This window comes from Symphalangus syndactylus, chromosome 8, assembly GCF_028878055.3.
Source record: "Symphalangus syndactylus isolate Jambi chromosome 8, NHGRI_mSymSyn1-v2.1_pri, whole genome shotgun sequence".
Classification (NCBI taxonomy): domain Eukaryota; kingdom Metazoa; phylum Chordata; class Mammalia; order Primates; family Hylobatidae; genus Symphalangus; species Symphalangus syndactylus.
Genome location: NC_072430.2, coordinates 138,768,426 through 138,788,331, shown reverse-complemented (window position 1 = coordinate 138,788,331; position 19,906 = coordinate 138,768,426).

Here is a 19,906-nt window from a genome sequence, read left to right as displayed (position 1 = left end):
ACTGCAAGCTCCGCCTCCCGGGTTCACGCCATTCTCCTGCCTCAGCCTCCGGAGTAGCTGGGACTACAGGCGCCCGCCACCACGCCCGGCTAATTTTTTTTGTATGTTTTAGTAGAGACAGGGTTTCACGGTGTTAGCCAGGATAGTCTCGATCTCCTGACCTCATGTTCCGCCCGTCTCGGCCTCCCAAAGTGCTGGGATTACAGGCGTGAGCCACCGTGCCTGGCCACACTCGTGTTATTTTCTATCACTCTTCCTCCTGTAGGTCAGAATCCCTGAACTGAGACTGATGAGCTTGGCAGGACCAGGAAATGGGGCTCCTTTTTTTAGTGGTCTCTGGCCCGCTCTTCCAGCTTGATGACATCTGAGGGAGAGGAAGGTAACTTAACCTCACTGCACCAGGGGGCCAGGAAGTGGCAAATTTCCTAATGAAAGGTGTCTGGGGCTCCTTTTCAGGGGTCCTTGGCCCTTTCTAGCTTGATGACATCTGGGTAGAGAGGAAAGTGACTTAACCTCACCGCATTGGGTCAGGGAGGACCTTGAGCCCACATGCTGGTCCCTGCGTGTCCTTGGGCAGGGCAAAGGCCTTGTCACCGCTCTTCCCGCTTCACGCCTAACCTCTTCTGACTTTGAGTTTTGAGAAGCTGACCTGTAAGGGCCACGTCCACAGGGGCATCGCAGGAGGTGGGAGGGAGGGGGTGACTGAGGCCAGGGTATTTATTGCCCTCGTTTTTTTCTCGCAAGTGTCACTGGGTGCTGCCTGGTCCTTTGTCAAGGTCTCAGCTGATGGGAGGTACCCTCTCCATACACCATTCCCCTCTCCATGCACCCTCCCCCTCTCCATGCACCTTTTCCCTCTCCATACACCCTCTCTGTCTCTGGCTTCAGTGACCGCCCCCCAACCCGAGGATGCTGAACTGCCCCCTGCGGGGCTCCAGCCCTCAGACGCAGCTTTGGAAATAGTTCCTTTCTCTCTCTCTAGTCCAGGTGTCTTTAACTTCAGTGTTCTCTCTGTCCCTGGAGGGAATTCTGATGAGAATCTGAGGCCCCGTCAGGCCTCTGAGCCACGTCATGATTCCACTGGTGCCCGTGTGGCCCTACTGCTAACGCCTGCACTATGGAAACTCAGGCAGCTCCCCCAGCACACCCTGGGACCTGTGGGCCCCATGCTGGTTCTCACTAGAGCTGCTGATCCTCAGGGTCTCGGTCACAGACAGCAGCTCACCCAGCAGCCTTGGCCATGGTGTCTGCCCACATCTGCCACGGGCCCTGGGTGGGCCTGACTTCGGACTCTCAGCATCCTCCCTCTGGACCACTCCCTGCTGCTGTGGTGACAGGGGCAAGCTGTTCTCCTCCTGGAGCCCCAGTGGGACAAAAGTGCCCTGCTTTCCCCTTTCCTTCCTGTTTTTCCAGGGTCTCTAGCCTTTACTTACCCCCAGGAGAGCTCAGTCCGAGGGGGCCTCAGGACTCTGACTTTCCACGTCTTTGCCCTCCTCACCTCCCCGCAGCCTGCCAACTCGAGTGGGCTTTCTCCTCCCTTTTTTTGTTTGAGACGGAGTCTCGCTCTGTCGCCCAGGCTGGACTGCAGTGGCACAATCGCGGCTCACTGCAAGCTCCGCCTCCCGGATTCACGCCATTCTCCTGCCTCAGCCTCTCCGAGTAGCTGGGACTACAGGCGCCCGCCACCACGCTCGGCTAATTTTTTTTTTTTTTTTTTTTTGTATTTTTAGTAGAGACGGGTTTTCACCGTGGTCTCGATCTCCTGACCTTGTGATCCGCCCGCCTTGGCCTCCCAAAGTGCTGGGATTACAAGCGTGAGCCACCGCGCCCGGCCTTTCTCCTCCCTTTCATGCCCCATGGGGGTCTCCTCCAGGTCAAACGTGCCCCTTTCCCCATCCTATGAACTTCTTTGCTCTAGAGGGCTCACCCTCTTCTTCCTTGGGACACCAAGCCGTATGCTGCATCTTATATAGGGCACAAGGAGAGAGGCATCAATACTGGAATTACCCCACACCAGTGAAGGCTCAGAAAATCATCTTTGGTTAACATTTGGGAAGTATTTTGCTGAGAACTTCAGGCTATAACGGCGGTAATAGCCCTCCTAAAAAATAACTTGGGAAAACAAAGACAGGCTCCTCCCCATCCCCTGCACCCCCCGCAGGACTTCTCAGAGCCTTTACTTCACTGCTGTGCTTGAAGGCTCTCTAGGGGGTATGTAGCACGTAGTATTTGACCACAGATCTTTTTTTTTTTTAAGAACGTCTCATGAGATGAGAGTTCTGCCAAACACTCTCTGGAAAGCACTGTTCTAATAGGATTAAATTTAGAATGTCAAAGTTCAAAACCATTTCAGAAGATAAGAGCAAACTAAACATATTTCTCTAAGGCAAAGGGCAGACAGGAAAGTGAGCAGGAGGCAGCATTAAAGCTGAGAGCATAAAACACGGCAGCATAGCAGGACGACAAATGGATTAAACCCACTTATTAAAATTCCAGGAGTCTCCCTGACATGCTACTTATAAAAATACACCCAAAGAGGGAAAAACAGAGGAATGCAAAATCAAGGGATGAACAAATATACAACATGCAAATATTAGCATACATAAAGAAGATAGAAACATAATTGAAGAGAAATTAAATTTCAAGCAAATACTGTTGAATGGGACAAATAAGACCATTTTAGTGGACACAAAACACAAAGCAATGTAAGAAAATAATTGTGTTAGAGCTTTGGTATTGAATCAAAACCAGTAAAGCAAAAATGATTTTAATTCCAAAGAATGCTGAACAGAAAAGCAATGGTAAAATTTTAAACTAATATTGTCAGTCCAAGAAAGATTAAACACCCGGAAAATACATATGAGCATAGTAGATTTGATCAATGTAATTAATAAAGAAAAATTTATAGACATATATAAGCTTTCTTTCTTATTTTAAGTGTCCATGAAAATTTAGAAAATTGGTCATAGCCTCACCCCTACAGAACATATATTCCCCAAAAGTAGAAATTGTACAAAACATATTTTTGAACAACATGCAAACAAACCTACAAATTAATAACCTGGGTTTAAAAGAAAGTACTCAAATCACTCATAAATTCAAAAATAAAAAAATGAAAATCATTTGTCTAAAAACCTGTAGGATTAAGAGGCAAATTAAAATATACAATGGTGGGTAACTTAGATGAGAATGAAAATGAGAATGCACCATTTAAAAATACATATGTCTTAGTTAATAAGATTATCAGACAGAAAGGCACAACTTTTAAGAAAAGGAATGACAGTAAGTTTCTGGACTAAATATTCACCTCAGATTGTGTGTGTGTGTGCATGCGTGTGTGTGTATGCATGTGTGTGTATGTGTGTATGATTTATTTATTTATTTGCTATGATTAAAAAACAAAATTAGTCCTAAGGAAACCAGGAAAAAAGAAATAAAAGAAATATGACAGAAATTAGTTAATTGTGAAAAAAAAATCTATAAATGGAATCAAAAAGCTGCTTCTTTTTACAAAATCAATAAAATGGACAAATCAAATTTAATTTTTAACAACCCACCATACAAAGACATAAAATTAGAAAGTTGTGATTGTGGTCAGGTGCGGTGGCTCATGCCTGTAATCCCACCACTTTGGGAGGCCGAGGCCAGCAGATCACGAGGTCAGGAGATTGAGACCATCCTGGCTAACACAGCAAAACCCTATGTCTACTAAAAAGTGCAAAAAAAATTAGCCGGGCATGGTGGCATGCGCCTGTAGTCTCAGCTACTCGGGAGGCTGAGGCAGGAGAATTGCTTGAACCCAGGAGGCAGAGGTTGCAGTCAGCCGAGATCATGCCATTGCACTCCAGCCTGGGTGACAGAGTGAGACTCCATCTCAAACAAACAAAAGAAAGAAAGAAAGAAAGAAAGAAAGAAAGAAAGAAAGAAAGAAAGAAAGAAAGAAAGAAAGAAAGAAAGTTGTAATTGTAACAAAAGGTATAATGCTATTTCCGAAAGCTATCAGTCAGTCTACTTAGCAGAGTTGAAACTTGAAAATATCAATAAATGAAAATATTCTGTGGGTTTTTTTTAAATAATAGAAACTTTTCCATGCTCATAGATACAAATAATCAATATAGTTAAAACGGCCATACTGCCCAAAGCAATTAATAGAGTCAATGCTATTTCTATCAAACTACCATTGACATTCTTCACAGAACTAGAAAATAATATTTTAAAATTTATACAGAACCAAAAAAGAACCCAAATAGCAAAGACAATTCTAAGCAAAAGAATAAAGCTGGAAGCATCACACTACCTGACTTCGAACCATACTACAGGGCTACAATAACCAAAACAGCATGGTGCTGGTACAAAATCAGACATACAGAGCAATGGAAGAGAATAGAGAACCAAGAAAAAAGGCCACACACCTACAACTATCTGATCTTTGACCAGCCTGACAAAAACAAGCAGTGGAGACAGGATTCCCTTATTCAATAAATGCTGCTAGGAAAAGCATTTTCTATGGCTGCATAGGCTAGCCATATGCAGAAGATTGAAACTGGACTCCTTCCTTACACCATATACAAAAATCAACTCAAGATGGATTAAAGACTTAAATGTAAAACTCAAAACTATAAAAACCCTGGAAGACACCTAGGCAATACCATTCTGGACATAGGAACAGGCAAAGATTTCATGATGAAGACACCAATAGCAATTGCAACAAAAGCAAAAGTTGACAAATGGGACCTAATTAAACTAAACTTCTGCACAGAAAGAAAACTATCAACAAAGTGAACACACAACCTACAGAATGGGAGAAAATTTTTGCAAATTATGCATGTGACAAAGGTTTAATATCCAGCTTAAACAAATTTACAAGAAAAAAACAACCCCATTAAAAAGTGGGCAAAGGACATGAAAAGACACTTTTCAAAAGAAGACATACCTGCAGCCAATAAGCATATGAAAAAAGGCTTAACTTCACTGTTCATTAGAGAAATGGAAATCAAAAGCATAATGAGATAGTATCTGACATCAGTCAGAATTGGCTGTTATTAAAAAGCCAAAAAAAAAACCAAACAAACAAAAAACAGATGCTGGCGAGGTTGCCAAGAAAAAAGAACACTTATACTCTGTTAGTAGGAGTGTAAATTAATTCAACCATTGTGAAAGACAATTTGGTGATTCCTCAAAGACCTAAAAACAGAAATACCATTCGACCCAATAATCCCCTTATTGGGTATATACCGAAAGGAATATAAATTGTTTTACCACAAAGACACATGCACGTGTATGTTTATTGCCCCAGCACTATTCACAATATCAAGACATGAAGTCAGCCTAAATGCTCATCAATGGTAGACTGGATAAATGAAATGTGATACATAAACCCCATGGAATACTATTCAGCCATAAAAAAGAATGAGATCATGTTCTTTGCAGGAACATGGATGGAGCTGGAGGCCATTATCCTTAGCAAACTAATGCAGGAACAGAAAACCAAATACCATATGTTCTCCCTTTAAGTAGAAGCTAAATGATGAGATCATGTGGACACACAGAGGGGAACAACACACACTGGGGCCTTTTAGAGGGTGAAGGGTGGGAGGAGGGAGAGAATCAGGAAAAATAACTAATGGGTACTAGGCTTAATACTTGGGTGATAAAATAATCTGTATAGCAAACCCCCATGACACAAATTTACCTATATAACAAAACTGCACGTGTATCCCAGAAAGTAAAATAAAAGTTAAATAAGAAAACCTTTTAAACAACAGGGCCACTAATGAAAACGTGTCATAGGGATTTTCAAATAACTACTCTTTAAAGGCTCTGGCTTTAGTTATCCTTTCAAGTAAGTTACATAATTTCACAGGCAATGTGTTTTTGAAATGCTACCCTAAAGCTGATTTCAACATGGATTAGCACAGCACAGATATGACAATTGTAAATCAGTCTCATGTATAAAGATCCTAATCAAAATTTTACCACAAACCTCCATACTAAATCTGAATATACCCATACACAGATATGTAGGATTTATTCCAGGATTAGAGAGATGTTATAAAATCTAAATAATGCATTAAACTGACATATGAAAAAAGAAAAAGATATAGAACCATTCCAAAAGGTATTGACAATGATTTCAATAGATTTTAGTCCCCTTTCCAGATATAACTTTTTGAAAAGTAGGACTGCAAGGATTCTTGCCTAACAGATTAAGAATCATTCTCTTCAAACAATGCTCATTATCACAGAAGGAATTCACTTGAGGTGCACTCAGTGAAATCAGGAGAAAATGAGAATTGTGACTATGGCTACAATTTTTTTTTTTGAGACAGAGTTTTGCTCTTGTCGCCCAGGCTGGAGTGCAATGGCATCATCTCAGCTTACTGCAACTTCCACCTCCCGGTTTCAAGCAATTCTCCTGCCTCAGCCTCCTGGGTAGCTAGGATTACAGGAATGCATCACCACGCCTGGCTAATTGTGTATTTTTAGTACAGATGGGGTTTCATGAGGTTGGCCAGGCTGGTCTCGAACTCCTGACCTCAGGTGATCTGCCTGCCTAAGCCTCCCAATGTGCTGGGATTACAGGCGTGAGCCACAGCACCCGGGTATGGCTACAAATTTATTCATTCATAACAAAAAATATTTGTTGCAGGCCTGGTAGGTTCTGGGCATTATAGGGGTTCAGAACACCTGCAATTTAGTGTTCTGTTATGTCATGGTCGTGTTATGGCTGTAATTGTTATCTCATGATTATGATTGCTATCATTATATTAGTCATTGTTAGGATGATTATATGTCCATAGTAGCAAAGCATCCTGCAATGTACCATGTCAGAAGAGAATTCATCAAAGTATATGGATAAAACCAATACCCAAAAGACCTTTCCTATATACTTTAAATCCTGAGTTGGAGAAGACATGATAGAAAAAGAATCCTATTCACTGTAATAACATGAAAGATTCCATAAAATACCTCAAAATAATCTCAAAAACAAATAAACATATATAATAGAATTTAAAAGCTGCATTGAGAGCTGTAAAAGAACCATTGAGAGGAAGGAAAGAATAGACATTCCATATTTCTCAGTGGTAAGGCAGATATTGTTAAAAATGTCAATTTTCCCCAAGTTATTTTTTAAGTTTAGACAATACTATAATTTGAATGTATCCCCTTCAAAATTTAGGTGTTTACAATATGATAGTATTAAGAGGTGGGGTTTATAAGAAGTGATTAGGCCATGAGGGCTCCTTCCTCAGGAAAGGGATTAAGGCCCTTGGAAAAGAAGCTTCACGCAGCATTAGTTTGCCTTACTGTCTTGCACTTCTGCCTCTGCCATGTGAGGACACGGCAACAAGGTCCTCCCCAGAGGCCAATGCCATGATCTTGGACTTCTCAGCCACCAGAATCCTGAGAAGTAAATTTGTTTTCTTTCTAACTTACTCCTTCTTAAGTATTCTGTTATAGCAGCACAAAGTGGACTAAGACAGATGATTTCAACAAATAAATAGAGATATTCTTGCTTGTTTGTTTTCTAACTTAAAATCATATTCCTTTTTTTTTTTTCTGGAAGAGTAAGCAGACCAAAGAAGCAAATAAACAGTTCTTAAAAGAATATGGTGGGGAGGGCTAGGTCCATGTTAAGATACGGAAGAGACAAACACTCCATTCAGGCACCTGGCCAACATTTAGCATCCTGGTGTGCAGCAGGCACAGTCGTAGTTATGTGTGAGGCCACAACAGCAAATGAAAGAAAATCTGCTTCTGCCCTCTTGGAACTTAGAATCCTCCACTCCATCAAGTGGTGGTAAATGCTGTGAAGAAAACGACACAGGGTAAAGCAGTAGACAGTAACCAAGGGCATAAGGTGGAGGTATTTTTGATTGGGTGGTTGTGGAAACATGTCTCAGGAGGTGACTGACAGAGACCTCAGTGAAGAGTAGGCCCGATGGCTGTATGGGAGAGGAGAGTTCTGCTGGAAGAAAGAGCACAGGCTTAGGATAAGGGCTGTCTTGACAGGTTTGAGGAACAGCTAAGCCACCAGTGTGACAGGGAGACCTGTAAGAAATGAGGTACTGAGGTAGCCAGGAGCCAATGCATAGCAGAGGACTTTAAAGTGGTGCGTGGTCATTGTCCAAATTTTCCCAGATGGGTCTAGTTTATACCTGCTGACGGCTCCATAATTAATAGTGTTCCTTTCTTCCTTATAGAGAAGAACCAGAACTTTATATACAATCCATAAGCAAAATTAAATTCAAGCAGTATTGTAGATATAAGCATGAAAGCCTGTAGAAAAAAAAAATCACAGGAAAATAATTTCCTGAACTTGTGTTAAGTGAGCAAGGATTTTCAAGTCAAAATACCAAGTGTAGTAGCCATAAATAAGGTGAACTTGTATTAAGCAAGGATTTCCTAGCCAGAGTACAAAGAGTGGTAGCCATATATTAATAAATTGAACTTGATCAAGAAATTACGAACATCAGAAGACTATGAATAAGCCTGGGATATCTTGTCCATAAATCAAGGAAGTGTTAAAAGACCACCCCCCTCCAACATGACATGTGCAAACTGGCATCAAGGACCTTCCATTGGTGAAGTTTAGGACGGTTCTGTTTCTCAAAAGAATATAAACAAAAGTGAATAAAAACATATTCAATATAAAGTGAAAACAGGAGTCCATACTGTACTAAACATATAAATGAATGAATAAATAAAGGTAAAACATTTTTTATAGTAGAATGACAACTAGTACATATAAAAGACATAATTAGTTGAAAATTGCCATTTTTATAACCACTATATTAATAATTACTTCTGGCAAGAATTTGGGTCAATCTTTACTGGGAAATATGATATCAACATGATGTCAATCTCCCTATCGATTATGTATTAATTATATGGAAAGAAAATGAATCCTTTTAATGGAGAAATCTAGTGGACACCTCTCTGTCTGAGTGATCAGAATGATGTCACAAGCTTTCTGAAGTGATAAATTGAGACGTGGACACAGCCTCAATTATGAAATACTCTGAGAAAATAAGTACCTTTAATTTAGTCTTGGAGAAAAAAACAGAAATAGCCAAATTAGAACACTTTCTACAACATCAATATGCTATATTCTTAAAAAAAGTCAATATCATAAAAAAACAAAAAAGGCTAAGAACCTATTTCGGATTAGAGAAGACTAAACAGATGTGAAAACTAAATGCAGCATGTGATACCACATTAGGAGAAAATGCTATTCCAGAGACATTATTGAGATAATTGCCAAAATTTTATGACAATACATGATATAATATTAATATAAAAATGTTAAATTTATTGGATTTGATATAGTAATTTTGAAAGAAAATGTCTTTGTATTCAAGATATACTTAAGTATTCAGCAACAAAGGGTTATGGTGTCTACAGCTTACTCTCAGTGATTCACAAAAAAGCTGATCAGTACATAGGTAGGTAGACAGATAGAAAAATACAACAAATGTGGCAAACATTTTACAGTAGAATGGCAACTCATAAATGTAGAAGGCATAATAGAGTGGATTTTGCAACCACCATAGTAATAATTACTCCAGATAAGAATTTCGGTGAATATTGGCTGGGGAACATGATATCAACATGATTCATTCTCAATGATTCACAAAAAAGTTGATATGTAGAGAGATGGAGAGAAAAATACAACGAATATGATTAATGGTTAACAACTGATGAATCTAGATGAAAAGATCTATGAGTATTCAGTAGGAAATTCTAGCAACTTTTTTGTAGATTAACATTTTTTCAAAATTAAAAATTAAAAAAATATAAAAGACAGAAATTAAAAAAATTAAGCCCAAGGAAAAAATCTAGTAGAAAAATGAACAAAAGTTATTGAATAATTGGCTGAGAACTGCTTGAAAGTGGGGATTCACATCATTAATCATGAAGGACAGAATTAACGGTATCCAGTAAATAAACTGTAGATTGTTATGAATACTATACAGCAATGAAAAGAAACAAGCAATTGTTCAACAACAATACGGATACAATGCACAAACCTAACAGCAATTTAAAAAAAAAAACACGCAGACCAAAGAGTATATAGCATGTGATCTATTAATATAAAACTTCAGGGATGGACAAACTCATCTGTGAATTTAGAAATCAGGGCCTACAGGGGCTTCTAGGGTGCTGCTAATATTTTGATTCTTTCTCTGAGTGCTGATTACACCAGTGGGTTCACATTGGGAAAATCGATCCCACTATATGCTTCTTATGTATGTTTGTTTCTTTATGTTACTATAATAAGTAAAACATTTTTTAAATAAAAAAGTAGCTTTTTTTGTTTTGTTTTTTGTTTTTTGTTTTTTTTTTGAGACAAGGTCTTTATCTGTCATCCAGGCTGGAGGGCAGTGGCACAACAACAGCTTACTGCAACCTCTACCTTCTAGGCTCACGCAATCCTCCCACCTTGGCCTCTCAAGTAGCTGGGACCACAGGCATGTGCCACCAGGCCTGGCTAATTATTTTAAATTAATTTTTTAGAGACGGGGGCATCTCACTACATTGCCCAGGCTGGTTGCCAACTTGGGCTCAAGTGATCCTCCCATCTTGGCCTCCCAGAGTGCTGGCTTACAGGCACACACTGCACCCGGCCTAAGAATAATCTTATACTGGAAAAAAACCGTTTATTTCAAGCTCTAAAGAAGAGAAATAGCAGTCGTTTGCCAGCTTACTTCACTCTCGCTCATTTCCTGAAGTACGGACTGGATAGTCCCTGCCATTTGCTCTGGAAATGGAAAACGATGAGTCATGCTGATGAATGCAGCATAGTTTTGAGAGGAGCTTTGAGTAATTCCCACATGAAAAAGAACCTGAAATTAATCACTGGCTATTAACACAGGACAAGTCTTTGAATTAGTAGCCGACAAAATAAAACAAAACCTATTCAAACTTGTTTGGAACAGAGGATTTACACTTGAGACGTGTGCTCCAGACACAAGTGTGTGTTCACATTGCATCAGCAGGAGTTCCACCAAGCACGGGCTCAAGGCTGTCAAGGCTATTTCAACTGCACAGATGGCACCAGGCTGCCGCACACACAGATCTAGGAGTTTCAGTCTTGAGATTTGTAATTGAAATACTATGAATTGCTTTTCTAAAATTCTAGACAGGGTGCAATGGCTCACACCTGTAATACTAGCACTTTGAGGGGATGAGGTGGGAGGATCACTTGAGGTCAGGAGTTTGAGACTAGCCTGGCCCACACAAGAAGACCCTGTTTTTACAAAAGGTAAAAGAATTAGGCAGGCATCGTGGTGTGCACCTGTAGCTCCAGCTACCGGGCGACTGAGGCAAGAGGATTGCTTGAGCCCAGGAGTTCAAAGCTGCAGGGAGCTGTGATTGCACCACTGTATTCCAGCCTGGGCAACAGAGAAAGACCTTGTCTCAAATAAATAAATATTCTATCAATATCCCATAGTTTGATTTTTACCCTTAGCATTGGTAGCTAATGACAGCAGAAAGTATTAATAGATTACAAAAGCATGGTACTATTAACCTGAGAAGACAAAGTGAAATTTAAGAACACACCCTCTAAAAGCAAGACCTCCAGTCCAGTCTTGCCATTGCATCCTGCAGTTGGAGGACCTGAAGTCTCGGAAATGTCCAGGAAGGTCACCTCAAAGTCTTGCCGAACAGCAGTACTTGGGTGGTTTCCCATAATTTGGGGTCTCCCCCATGTCCAGAATCTTGATTGGTCAGCATACCCAGAGCTGCCCAGTCTCCTTCTAGCTAAATTCAGCAAATCCTGGAAATTTCTTGACAATGCCAACCTACAAATTTACAATGAGAACCATGGAATGAATTTCATAAAGTTGAATACATTTATGGTCATTCCATTAACAAGTCTATATGAGAAAACAATGCATAAATGGAAGATTACTTTGTGAGCATAGAATAAAAATAGAAGGAATTAACTGGATGTTCTTAGTGGCTAAAACCAAGGCCCATAATGGCCAGGAAGATAGGGTTTAGGTAGCTATAAGGTATGTCAGGCTCTTCTTTAAAGAGGGCAAAATTCAGGTTCAGGATGGGTTTGGACCTTGGTCCTGCCTGTTTCCGGTTGCATCATCTGGAGTAAATCACCAGATCTACATGAACCTGTGTCCTGATCTATATATACAGTGTTGATGTTTGTGCCTATTCCCAGGACGGGTGGAAGGACTGAGAGTTGAGACCTGTTAGGCCGCACACACATACTACATGACCATTCTCAGTCTGCTCTGGCCCTTGTCACTTCTCGGGTGCCGAGGCTCACATCCTTTGCATTATGCAGTGTATACCTGTTCCAAAGGGCGGTATGATCAGAATCAGTGTTGTTCCAATGAATGAGATTCCCTCCAGGGTGCCAGGCGTCCCCCAGGGCACACACAGGCCTTGAAGTATTGGTCTTCCTTCAGTGCCCACCTTGCTATTTCAGGCGATGTCACAGGCTTCCTGCATGTGGATGTCACAGACTCCTGGTTTACTCCCTGGTTTCTTTGTTGGAATGAATTCACTGATTCCCATTCCATGTGGATGGATCTTGATGGCCTTTCCATAGCTTACCAGTTTCCTCTTCCTTTGGTCCTACTGGGCTTTCTTTCTTTTACCCCAAGCCAGTATCTCGGTTTCTGCCAGTGTTGGAAATTTCTAGAAACTGATACAACTCGTGCAGTAGGACTTGAAGTGCCTTGAAGGACAACATTGGCCCCACTCCAGCCCAGTTTGCTGTGTATGAGATATCTACAGCCTTCATTCAGAATACCAACCCACCAAGACATGCAGCTGTAGGTGTTTGGGTAGCTCCTGAGTCTGTGGGTTGGCTGGGGTCAGCTAGCCTGGACTCAGCTTCACTGCAGGTGGCTCTGCACTGTGGGTCTCTCCTCCTCCTAAGACTCGTAGGCCAGCTGGTCATCCATATCCTCGGAAACTGGCAGAAGCACATAGGTACAAGCAGAAACACATATGCACCCTAATTCCTGCTGCATCAAGTGGGCTAACAACCCCCTTGGCCAAAGCAAATCACAGGGTTCAGCCCATCATAAAGATGTGGTGGAGTTTCCCTGCCCATTGTGGGTGAGCACCGAGAAGCTACATGGTAAAGGGAGCAGATACTGGGAAGAACACCGCATTCTCATTTGTTCTTATCTGTTTCCGAGCTGGTTCAGGGGCTCTCATACCTTCAGTACCTGGCACCAGTTCCCCTGAAGGTCCCTGCCACCCCTCATCCTGCCCTTATTCTGTGCTGCAATTGGCCACTTCTACTCATGCTGATGTCTCCCCTTGCTCCCCTTGCTCCTCATGCTCAGCTCCCCTCTCAGAGCTGCTGACTTCCACGGCCCCCAAATAAGTAGGGTCCCCCATTTCCTTCTCTCACACTGCTCTGAAGTTTTCTTTCCTAACACTTACTTCCGGGGCGAAAGGAAGTAAATTCTAGAATCAGAGGACCTCCACAGGCCTCTAAGGACCTGGGGATTGTCAGGTCTACGTTTCTTGCTTTAGTGATGCACAGTCTGAGGCTCTGGGTGGATGGAACTCATGCTTACTTGGCTGGTGAGGAGTGGTCGAGAAAAAAATTTAATTCTGCTAACAAAGGCCACAGGAGAAAAATGGATAGAGATCCTGACTAGCCAACTCATACAAGAAACATAAGCACTCAATGAGCACTTAACGAAAATAATATTTTACTTGCATTCATAATCGAATAAATAAAAGTAAATCATGTATATGTATATATGTAATTTTACTGGCTATAATTTTTCCAAACACTGAAATAACAAGCACATTTGGAGTTTATATAAAACATTAAATAGTACTGATGAATACTATGAATAGTCAACTGGAATAGGACAACTAGAATAGTCCCTCAATGTGTTCCTTTGGCTAGTTTTTTTAGTTTATTTTGGATGGGGGAGCATGTTAGTTTCAGCTCATCAGCAATATTTATTCCCAATGATCAGTTTGAAAAAAATGGAGCTGAGAGCAGCAGACAGAGAAAATCGATCCACAGAAAACAAAGCAGGCAATCCGTTGTTGCTAAGAAACGTCATCCTTAAAGGAGCAGCAACTTAACTCATGCCCATCTGAAAACTTGGTCCAGATATCCTGAAGGGGAAGGGGAACCTGCTCCAGAGTGAAGAAACCAGTTTGAAGTGGTAAGCAGGGACATGGATCCAGGTAGACACAGGCAGGAAAGATTCTGCAGGAAAGGCTTACATGCAGAATAAAATAACAAGAACTGACTTTGGAAACCTGTTGCATAAAATCAGTACAAATTCATAGACTACCTAAAGATAAACCTACCTTTCATCTTTAGGCCATGGCAACTAGAAACACTGCATTTTATAAGGTAACTGTGCACCTTCGACTAAGACATAATTAAGCAGTAATTATCTGTTAGCTTTGGAGGACAGGGCTGGCTGGACAGATAGGTAATGGCATTACGCAGGGAGCGTAGTGGCTATCATCATTTTCTTTTTTTTTTTTTGAGATGGAGTCTCGCTCTGTCGTCCAGGTTGCAGTGCAGTGGCACAATCTCGGCTCACTGCAAGCTCCGCCTCCCAGGCTTATACCATTCTCCTGCCTCAGCCTCCGGAGCAGCTGGGACCACAGGCGCCTGCCACCATGCCTGGCTAATTTTTTTGTATTTTTTTAGTAGAGACGGGGTTTCACCATGTTAGTCAGGATGGTCTCGGTCTCCTGACCTCGTGATCTGCCTGCTTTGTCCTCCCAAAGTGTTGGGACTACAGGCGTGAACCACAGTGCCCGGCCAGCTATCGTTATTTTCATTAGACACCTGGCAGAAGGCAATGGAAACCTTCCACAGAAAGGCTCCTCCTTCCCCCCAGGGAGACTAGGGTGTGAGATGCTGCAGATACAGGGCTTCCAGTTAGAAGCACAAGATGATCTGCCCTGTGGTTTGGTCCACTAAGACAAACTGGAATTTGTGAATCTTTCATATATACGAACTGATGAAGAGTCAGACCTCAAAGCTTGAGCTCTGGACAAGTGTGTAGAAAGAAACCAAGACTTAGCCAAAAGAAATCAGACCTCCTCGCACTGATAGAATGGACCAGAGCAGGATGGACCCCACAGGAGAGAACTGCAGAGCCTAGAGCTGAGGAACACGGGTCAACTGGACTGTGCTCTCAACCACACTGGCCCAGGAAGACCACCACTTCCTCAGGATGGTGGAGCTGCAGAAAGACACGTACGCAGGCCACAGGTCCTTGATGCACCCTTGCATATGTATAGGCATGATGCATTCTAGCTGGCTGTCTCATCAGCGTGGCTTCCATTATTCTTAAAAAAGCATTTTCTTACTTTCATAAAGATGCCCAGAATTTTCTTTTTAATTCCTTAGTGGTGTTATCTATGTATAGCTGGGTTAGATAGACCCTACTTCCTAATGATTATCACCATTTCCTGATGCCCGAATGTGCAAATCTAGAAAATTGCCTATAGGTGCTCTGTAAGTTTTCTGTTGGTAAGGAAGGAAGGAAAGAAGAAGAAGAGGAAGGAAAAAGGAGGGAAGCAAAGAAGGGAAGAGAAGGGAAAGGAAGGGAAGGGAACGAAGGATTCAGGAAAAAGAAAGAAGGAAAGAGAGAAAGAAAGAAAGAAAGAAAGAAAGAAAGAAAGAAAGAAAGAAAGAAAGAAAGAAAGAGAGAAAGAGAGAAACAAAGAAAGAAAGAAAGAAGGAAAGAGAAAGAAAGAAAGAGAAAGAAAAGAAGGAAAGAAAGAAAGAAAAGGAAAGAAAGAAAGAAAAGAAGGAAAGAAAGAAAGAGAAAGAAGGAAAGAAAGAAAGAAAAGAAGGAAAGAAAGAAAGAGAAAGAAAGAAAGAAAGAGAGAAGGAAGGAAGGAAGGAAGGAAGGAAGGAAATTGCTTAAATTGCTGATTAACTTTCTCTCTCTCTCTCTGTCTCTCTCTGTGTGTGTGTGTGTGTGTGTAAGTTATTTTTATAAGTGTCACTGGAGTTCCATCCCAACTATTGAACAAATTCATCCTAGGAAACACCTTTATGGCAGAGTAAGTTTGGAGAAGTACAGAAAAACTCTAATATCCTCCTTGTCTATGGAATGCTTTTGCTGTAATAAATGTCCTTCAGAAAAAATATTTCCAAAGGATTTTTGAGTGCTTTTAACTGCTCTTGACATTTGAGTGGATATATCTTTAACAATCATCACCAAAATACTAACTTTATAAATTTAGAAAGTTAAATTCTCTAATGTGAAATCATGGTTATAGAAACACTGTGTGTGTGTGTGTGTGTGTGTGTGTGTGTGTGGTCTGTGGCTTGTGTTTCTGAGCCCAGAATATTCCGTGTACTCCACCTCCCTGTGGTTTTTGGTCCAAGAAGCAGGCTGCTGCCATGTTCCTGTCTCCTGTCCTCCTACTCCATTCTCATCTCTCTTCCTGGTCTCCCACCGCTCCTTCTCCTGTGGGCTGCACATGTTCAGATCTCTGAGCTTCCATTGTATTTCTTTTGAAAATTCTGTACACCCTGGGCACATCCCTGGCTATGTCCAAAACACTCTTGACTCTCAAATCTGTATTTTTAACCTCCTGTTTTCCTAGTCTCCCAACTGTGGCAGCCAAACATCCACTCCAGCATCCCAGCCTCAAGTCCCTTCCTCTTTAATCTATCCTCTTCTTCAGTGCATCCTCCTCACTGATCTCCATGTACATTTTTAAAGCCTGATGTTTTGTTTTAACCTGTTGCTTAAAGTCCTCCTCATCACCTAGAATATGGTTTGGCTCTGTATCCCCACCCAAACCTCATGTTTATTTGCAATCCTTAATGTTGGAGGCGGGGCCTGGTGGGAGGTGATTGGATCATGGGGGTGAATCCTTCATGAATGGTCTAGCACCAGCCCTTTGGTGCTCTTCTCAGGATGGAGAGTGAGTTCTTGTGAGATCCAGTTGTTTAAAAGTGTGCAGCACCTCCCGTCTCTCTCTTGCTCCTGCTTCAGCCATGTAAGAAGGCTTCCCCTTCATCTTCCACCATGATAAGTTTCCTGAGGCCTCCCCAGAAGCCTAGCGGAAGCCAGCATCATGCTTCCTGTATAGCCTGAAGAACTGTGAGCCAATTAAACCTCTTTTCTTTATAAATAACCGAGTCTCAGGTATTTCTCTTTTTTTGGAGATGGGGTCTCACTCTGTAGCAGAGACTGGAGTGCAGTGGTGCAATCTCAGCTCACTGCAACTTCCGCCTCCTGTGTTCAAGCAATTCTCCTGCCTCAGCCTCCCTGGGACTACAGGTGCATGCTGCCACACCTGGCTAATTTTTTTGTATTTTAGTTGAGATGAGGTTTGACTGTGTTGCCCAGGCTGGTCTCGAACTCCTAAGCTCAGGCACTTTGCCCACCTTGGCCTCCCAAATTGCTAGGATTACAGGCATGAGCCACTGTGCCTGGCCTTCAGGTATTTCTTTATAGAAGTGTGAGAATAAACTAATACAACCTACAAGCTGAAGTTCCTACTCCCATCTGTCCTCTTGTCTGCAATGATCTTTCCCAACTCTTCTCTTGCTGCTCCCAGACACTGTCGACTCTTCAGTCAACCAGGAATGTGTGTAGGTCCTCCAATTCCAATGTTTTTCATGTCTTTATTCCTTTGCATGTGCTGGCCTGGCCCTACTGCCCCTAATCCCTTCCCTTCCTGATTCCCCTGTATGTTCCATCTCCTCCTCAGGGCCTCACTCATTGCAGTCATTTCTGTTTTGGCCAGGCTCCCTCCTCTGTGCCCCTCTATTAGCATTATTTAAATTTATTTGCTTATGCATTTGTTCCTCTCCTGGAAGGTGAACCCCTCCATTGACTTCCTCATTAGCATAGTCCCTGGCACGTGGTATCTGCCTAATAAATGTTTACAGAGTGGGTGCATGCATGAATGTCTGTGGATTTGGTTTATTGACCATGGTTTCATGGGGAAAGCAACTGAGGGATATAAGAAGTAGGTGCATTCCTAATAATTTAGGTAAGACCGAAGGTCAATCTAATATAAAACTAAGCCAACCAAGGGTACCTGTACTGAGTTGAATAGTTTTCCCCAAAATTAGCATTCTTCTTGTATCCTTGGAATGTGACCTTATTTGGAAATAGGGTGTTGTGAGGTTCTATTGGAGTAGGGTGGGTCTTTAACTCAGTACGACCCATGTCATTATACGAAGAGGAAAAGAGATGCAGAGACAGAGACATGCAGGGTGAACACCATGTGCCAACCAATAGAAGCAGAGATTGGAGCAACACATCTACAAGCCAAGAAATGCCGAGTGTTGCCAGAAACAGCAGAATCTAAGAGAAAGGCATGGAATAGATTATCTGCTGGAGCCTACAGAGAAAGTTTGGCCCTACTAAGTATTTTGACTTCAAACGTCTAGCCTCCAGAGCTGTGAGAGAAGAAATTCCCATTATTTCAAGCCACCCAGCTTGTGGCACTTTGCTTCAGCATTCCTGGGAAACTAATACACCACCATTGCCTGAGTTCAGTAATCCCTAAGGAGGAGTAAGGGCATAGGATGTTGATGAATTACTGCATCTCTTTGCAAATAGGAAACAGGGTACTACACAAACCAGTTTATCAATGTGAAATGTGATATGCTGACTAACTAAAACTTTCTTCCACCTTTCTGCAAATGCCTTCAATATAAGGATGATTATTGAGAACACATCTAACGGAAAAGGCACTGGTGATTGAATGAGTGGCAAAGATTGTGGGCCAAGGTCAGAGTTATTTTCTGTCTTCTCTTTTGATTGATCCCTCGAGCAATTTGGTCCTTCAAACAACCATGAGATTCTGAGTGATCTGTGGGGCCACTTTAGCTTCAAATTCTGTGATTCTCAGAAAAGGGATAAGCCAGAGGACCAGAAAATGGCAAGGCCAAAAGAGGGGAAGGGGAAGAACCTCAGGTCAGGGGGCAGCTGGGGGAAGGCAGGGTCTGGGGAGGGCAAGGAGGTGAATCCTGGAGTCTGGGAATGCCAGGCTTCCCGGGATCCAGAGCCCTCTTACCTCACTAGTAAGGAAATGCCCAGGAGAACGCCTCCCTGCCCCCGACCAGACTTGGCCCACAGTCCCAGCCACCATGCTGGTTTTCGTTTGTCTTTCTGAGATGCTGAGTTCTACCACTGCGTTTTCAGCCTGACTCCCTTCAATAGCCTCCCTCATTATCTCTCCTCTTTCTAGCTCTTTCTTCATTTTACCACCAGCATTTTCCACCTCAAAAACAAATCCTATGGGACCATTTCCTTTCTTTGATGTGTTAGGGCTCACCTCTGTCCATAGAGGCAGCTCACACCCCTGCGTACATCTCCAGACTCCTGTCCTACATTTCCCTCCATCTCTACCCAGTCACACTAAACTTCTAGTTTCCAGAATGCTTTTATAATGACCTCAGGCTCTTACCCTTCTGCAGTTATTTATCCTTTAAAATCCAGATCAAATATATGATGATATTTCAGTTAGTTGTGTTCATTCGTCCCCACAAAACTCCCTGAGTAATTTACTCATTCATACTTATGGACTTTTGAACTATTCCATGACAAAAATTGTAAAAGTATTAGTAAAAGTTTTTGTTTTAAATAATATCATTTGTTTCAATATCAGGAACTCTTATCAATATAATGGCTCTAAAATGCCTAGATTCTGTAATAAAATCTTAGCCCCATTGGGCTTGCAGATTCTTGGGAAGCTGTAATGTAGGGAGTAGGTAATAAAACATCTCAAACCCAGCTTGAAGAAGTAAATGTTGGCACATTTAAATTGTAGACAATGTCCCTTTTTACGATGTGGGATCTTTCACAGTCTTCTCTCAGATTAGCTCTCCCTACCCCTACCATCACTATGACAATGCACACCCCATAATGAGCAATGGAGACTTTCTCAGGAGAGCTTG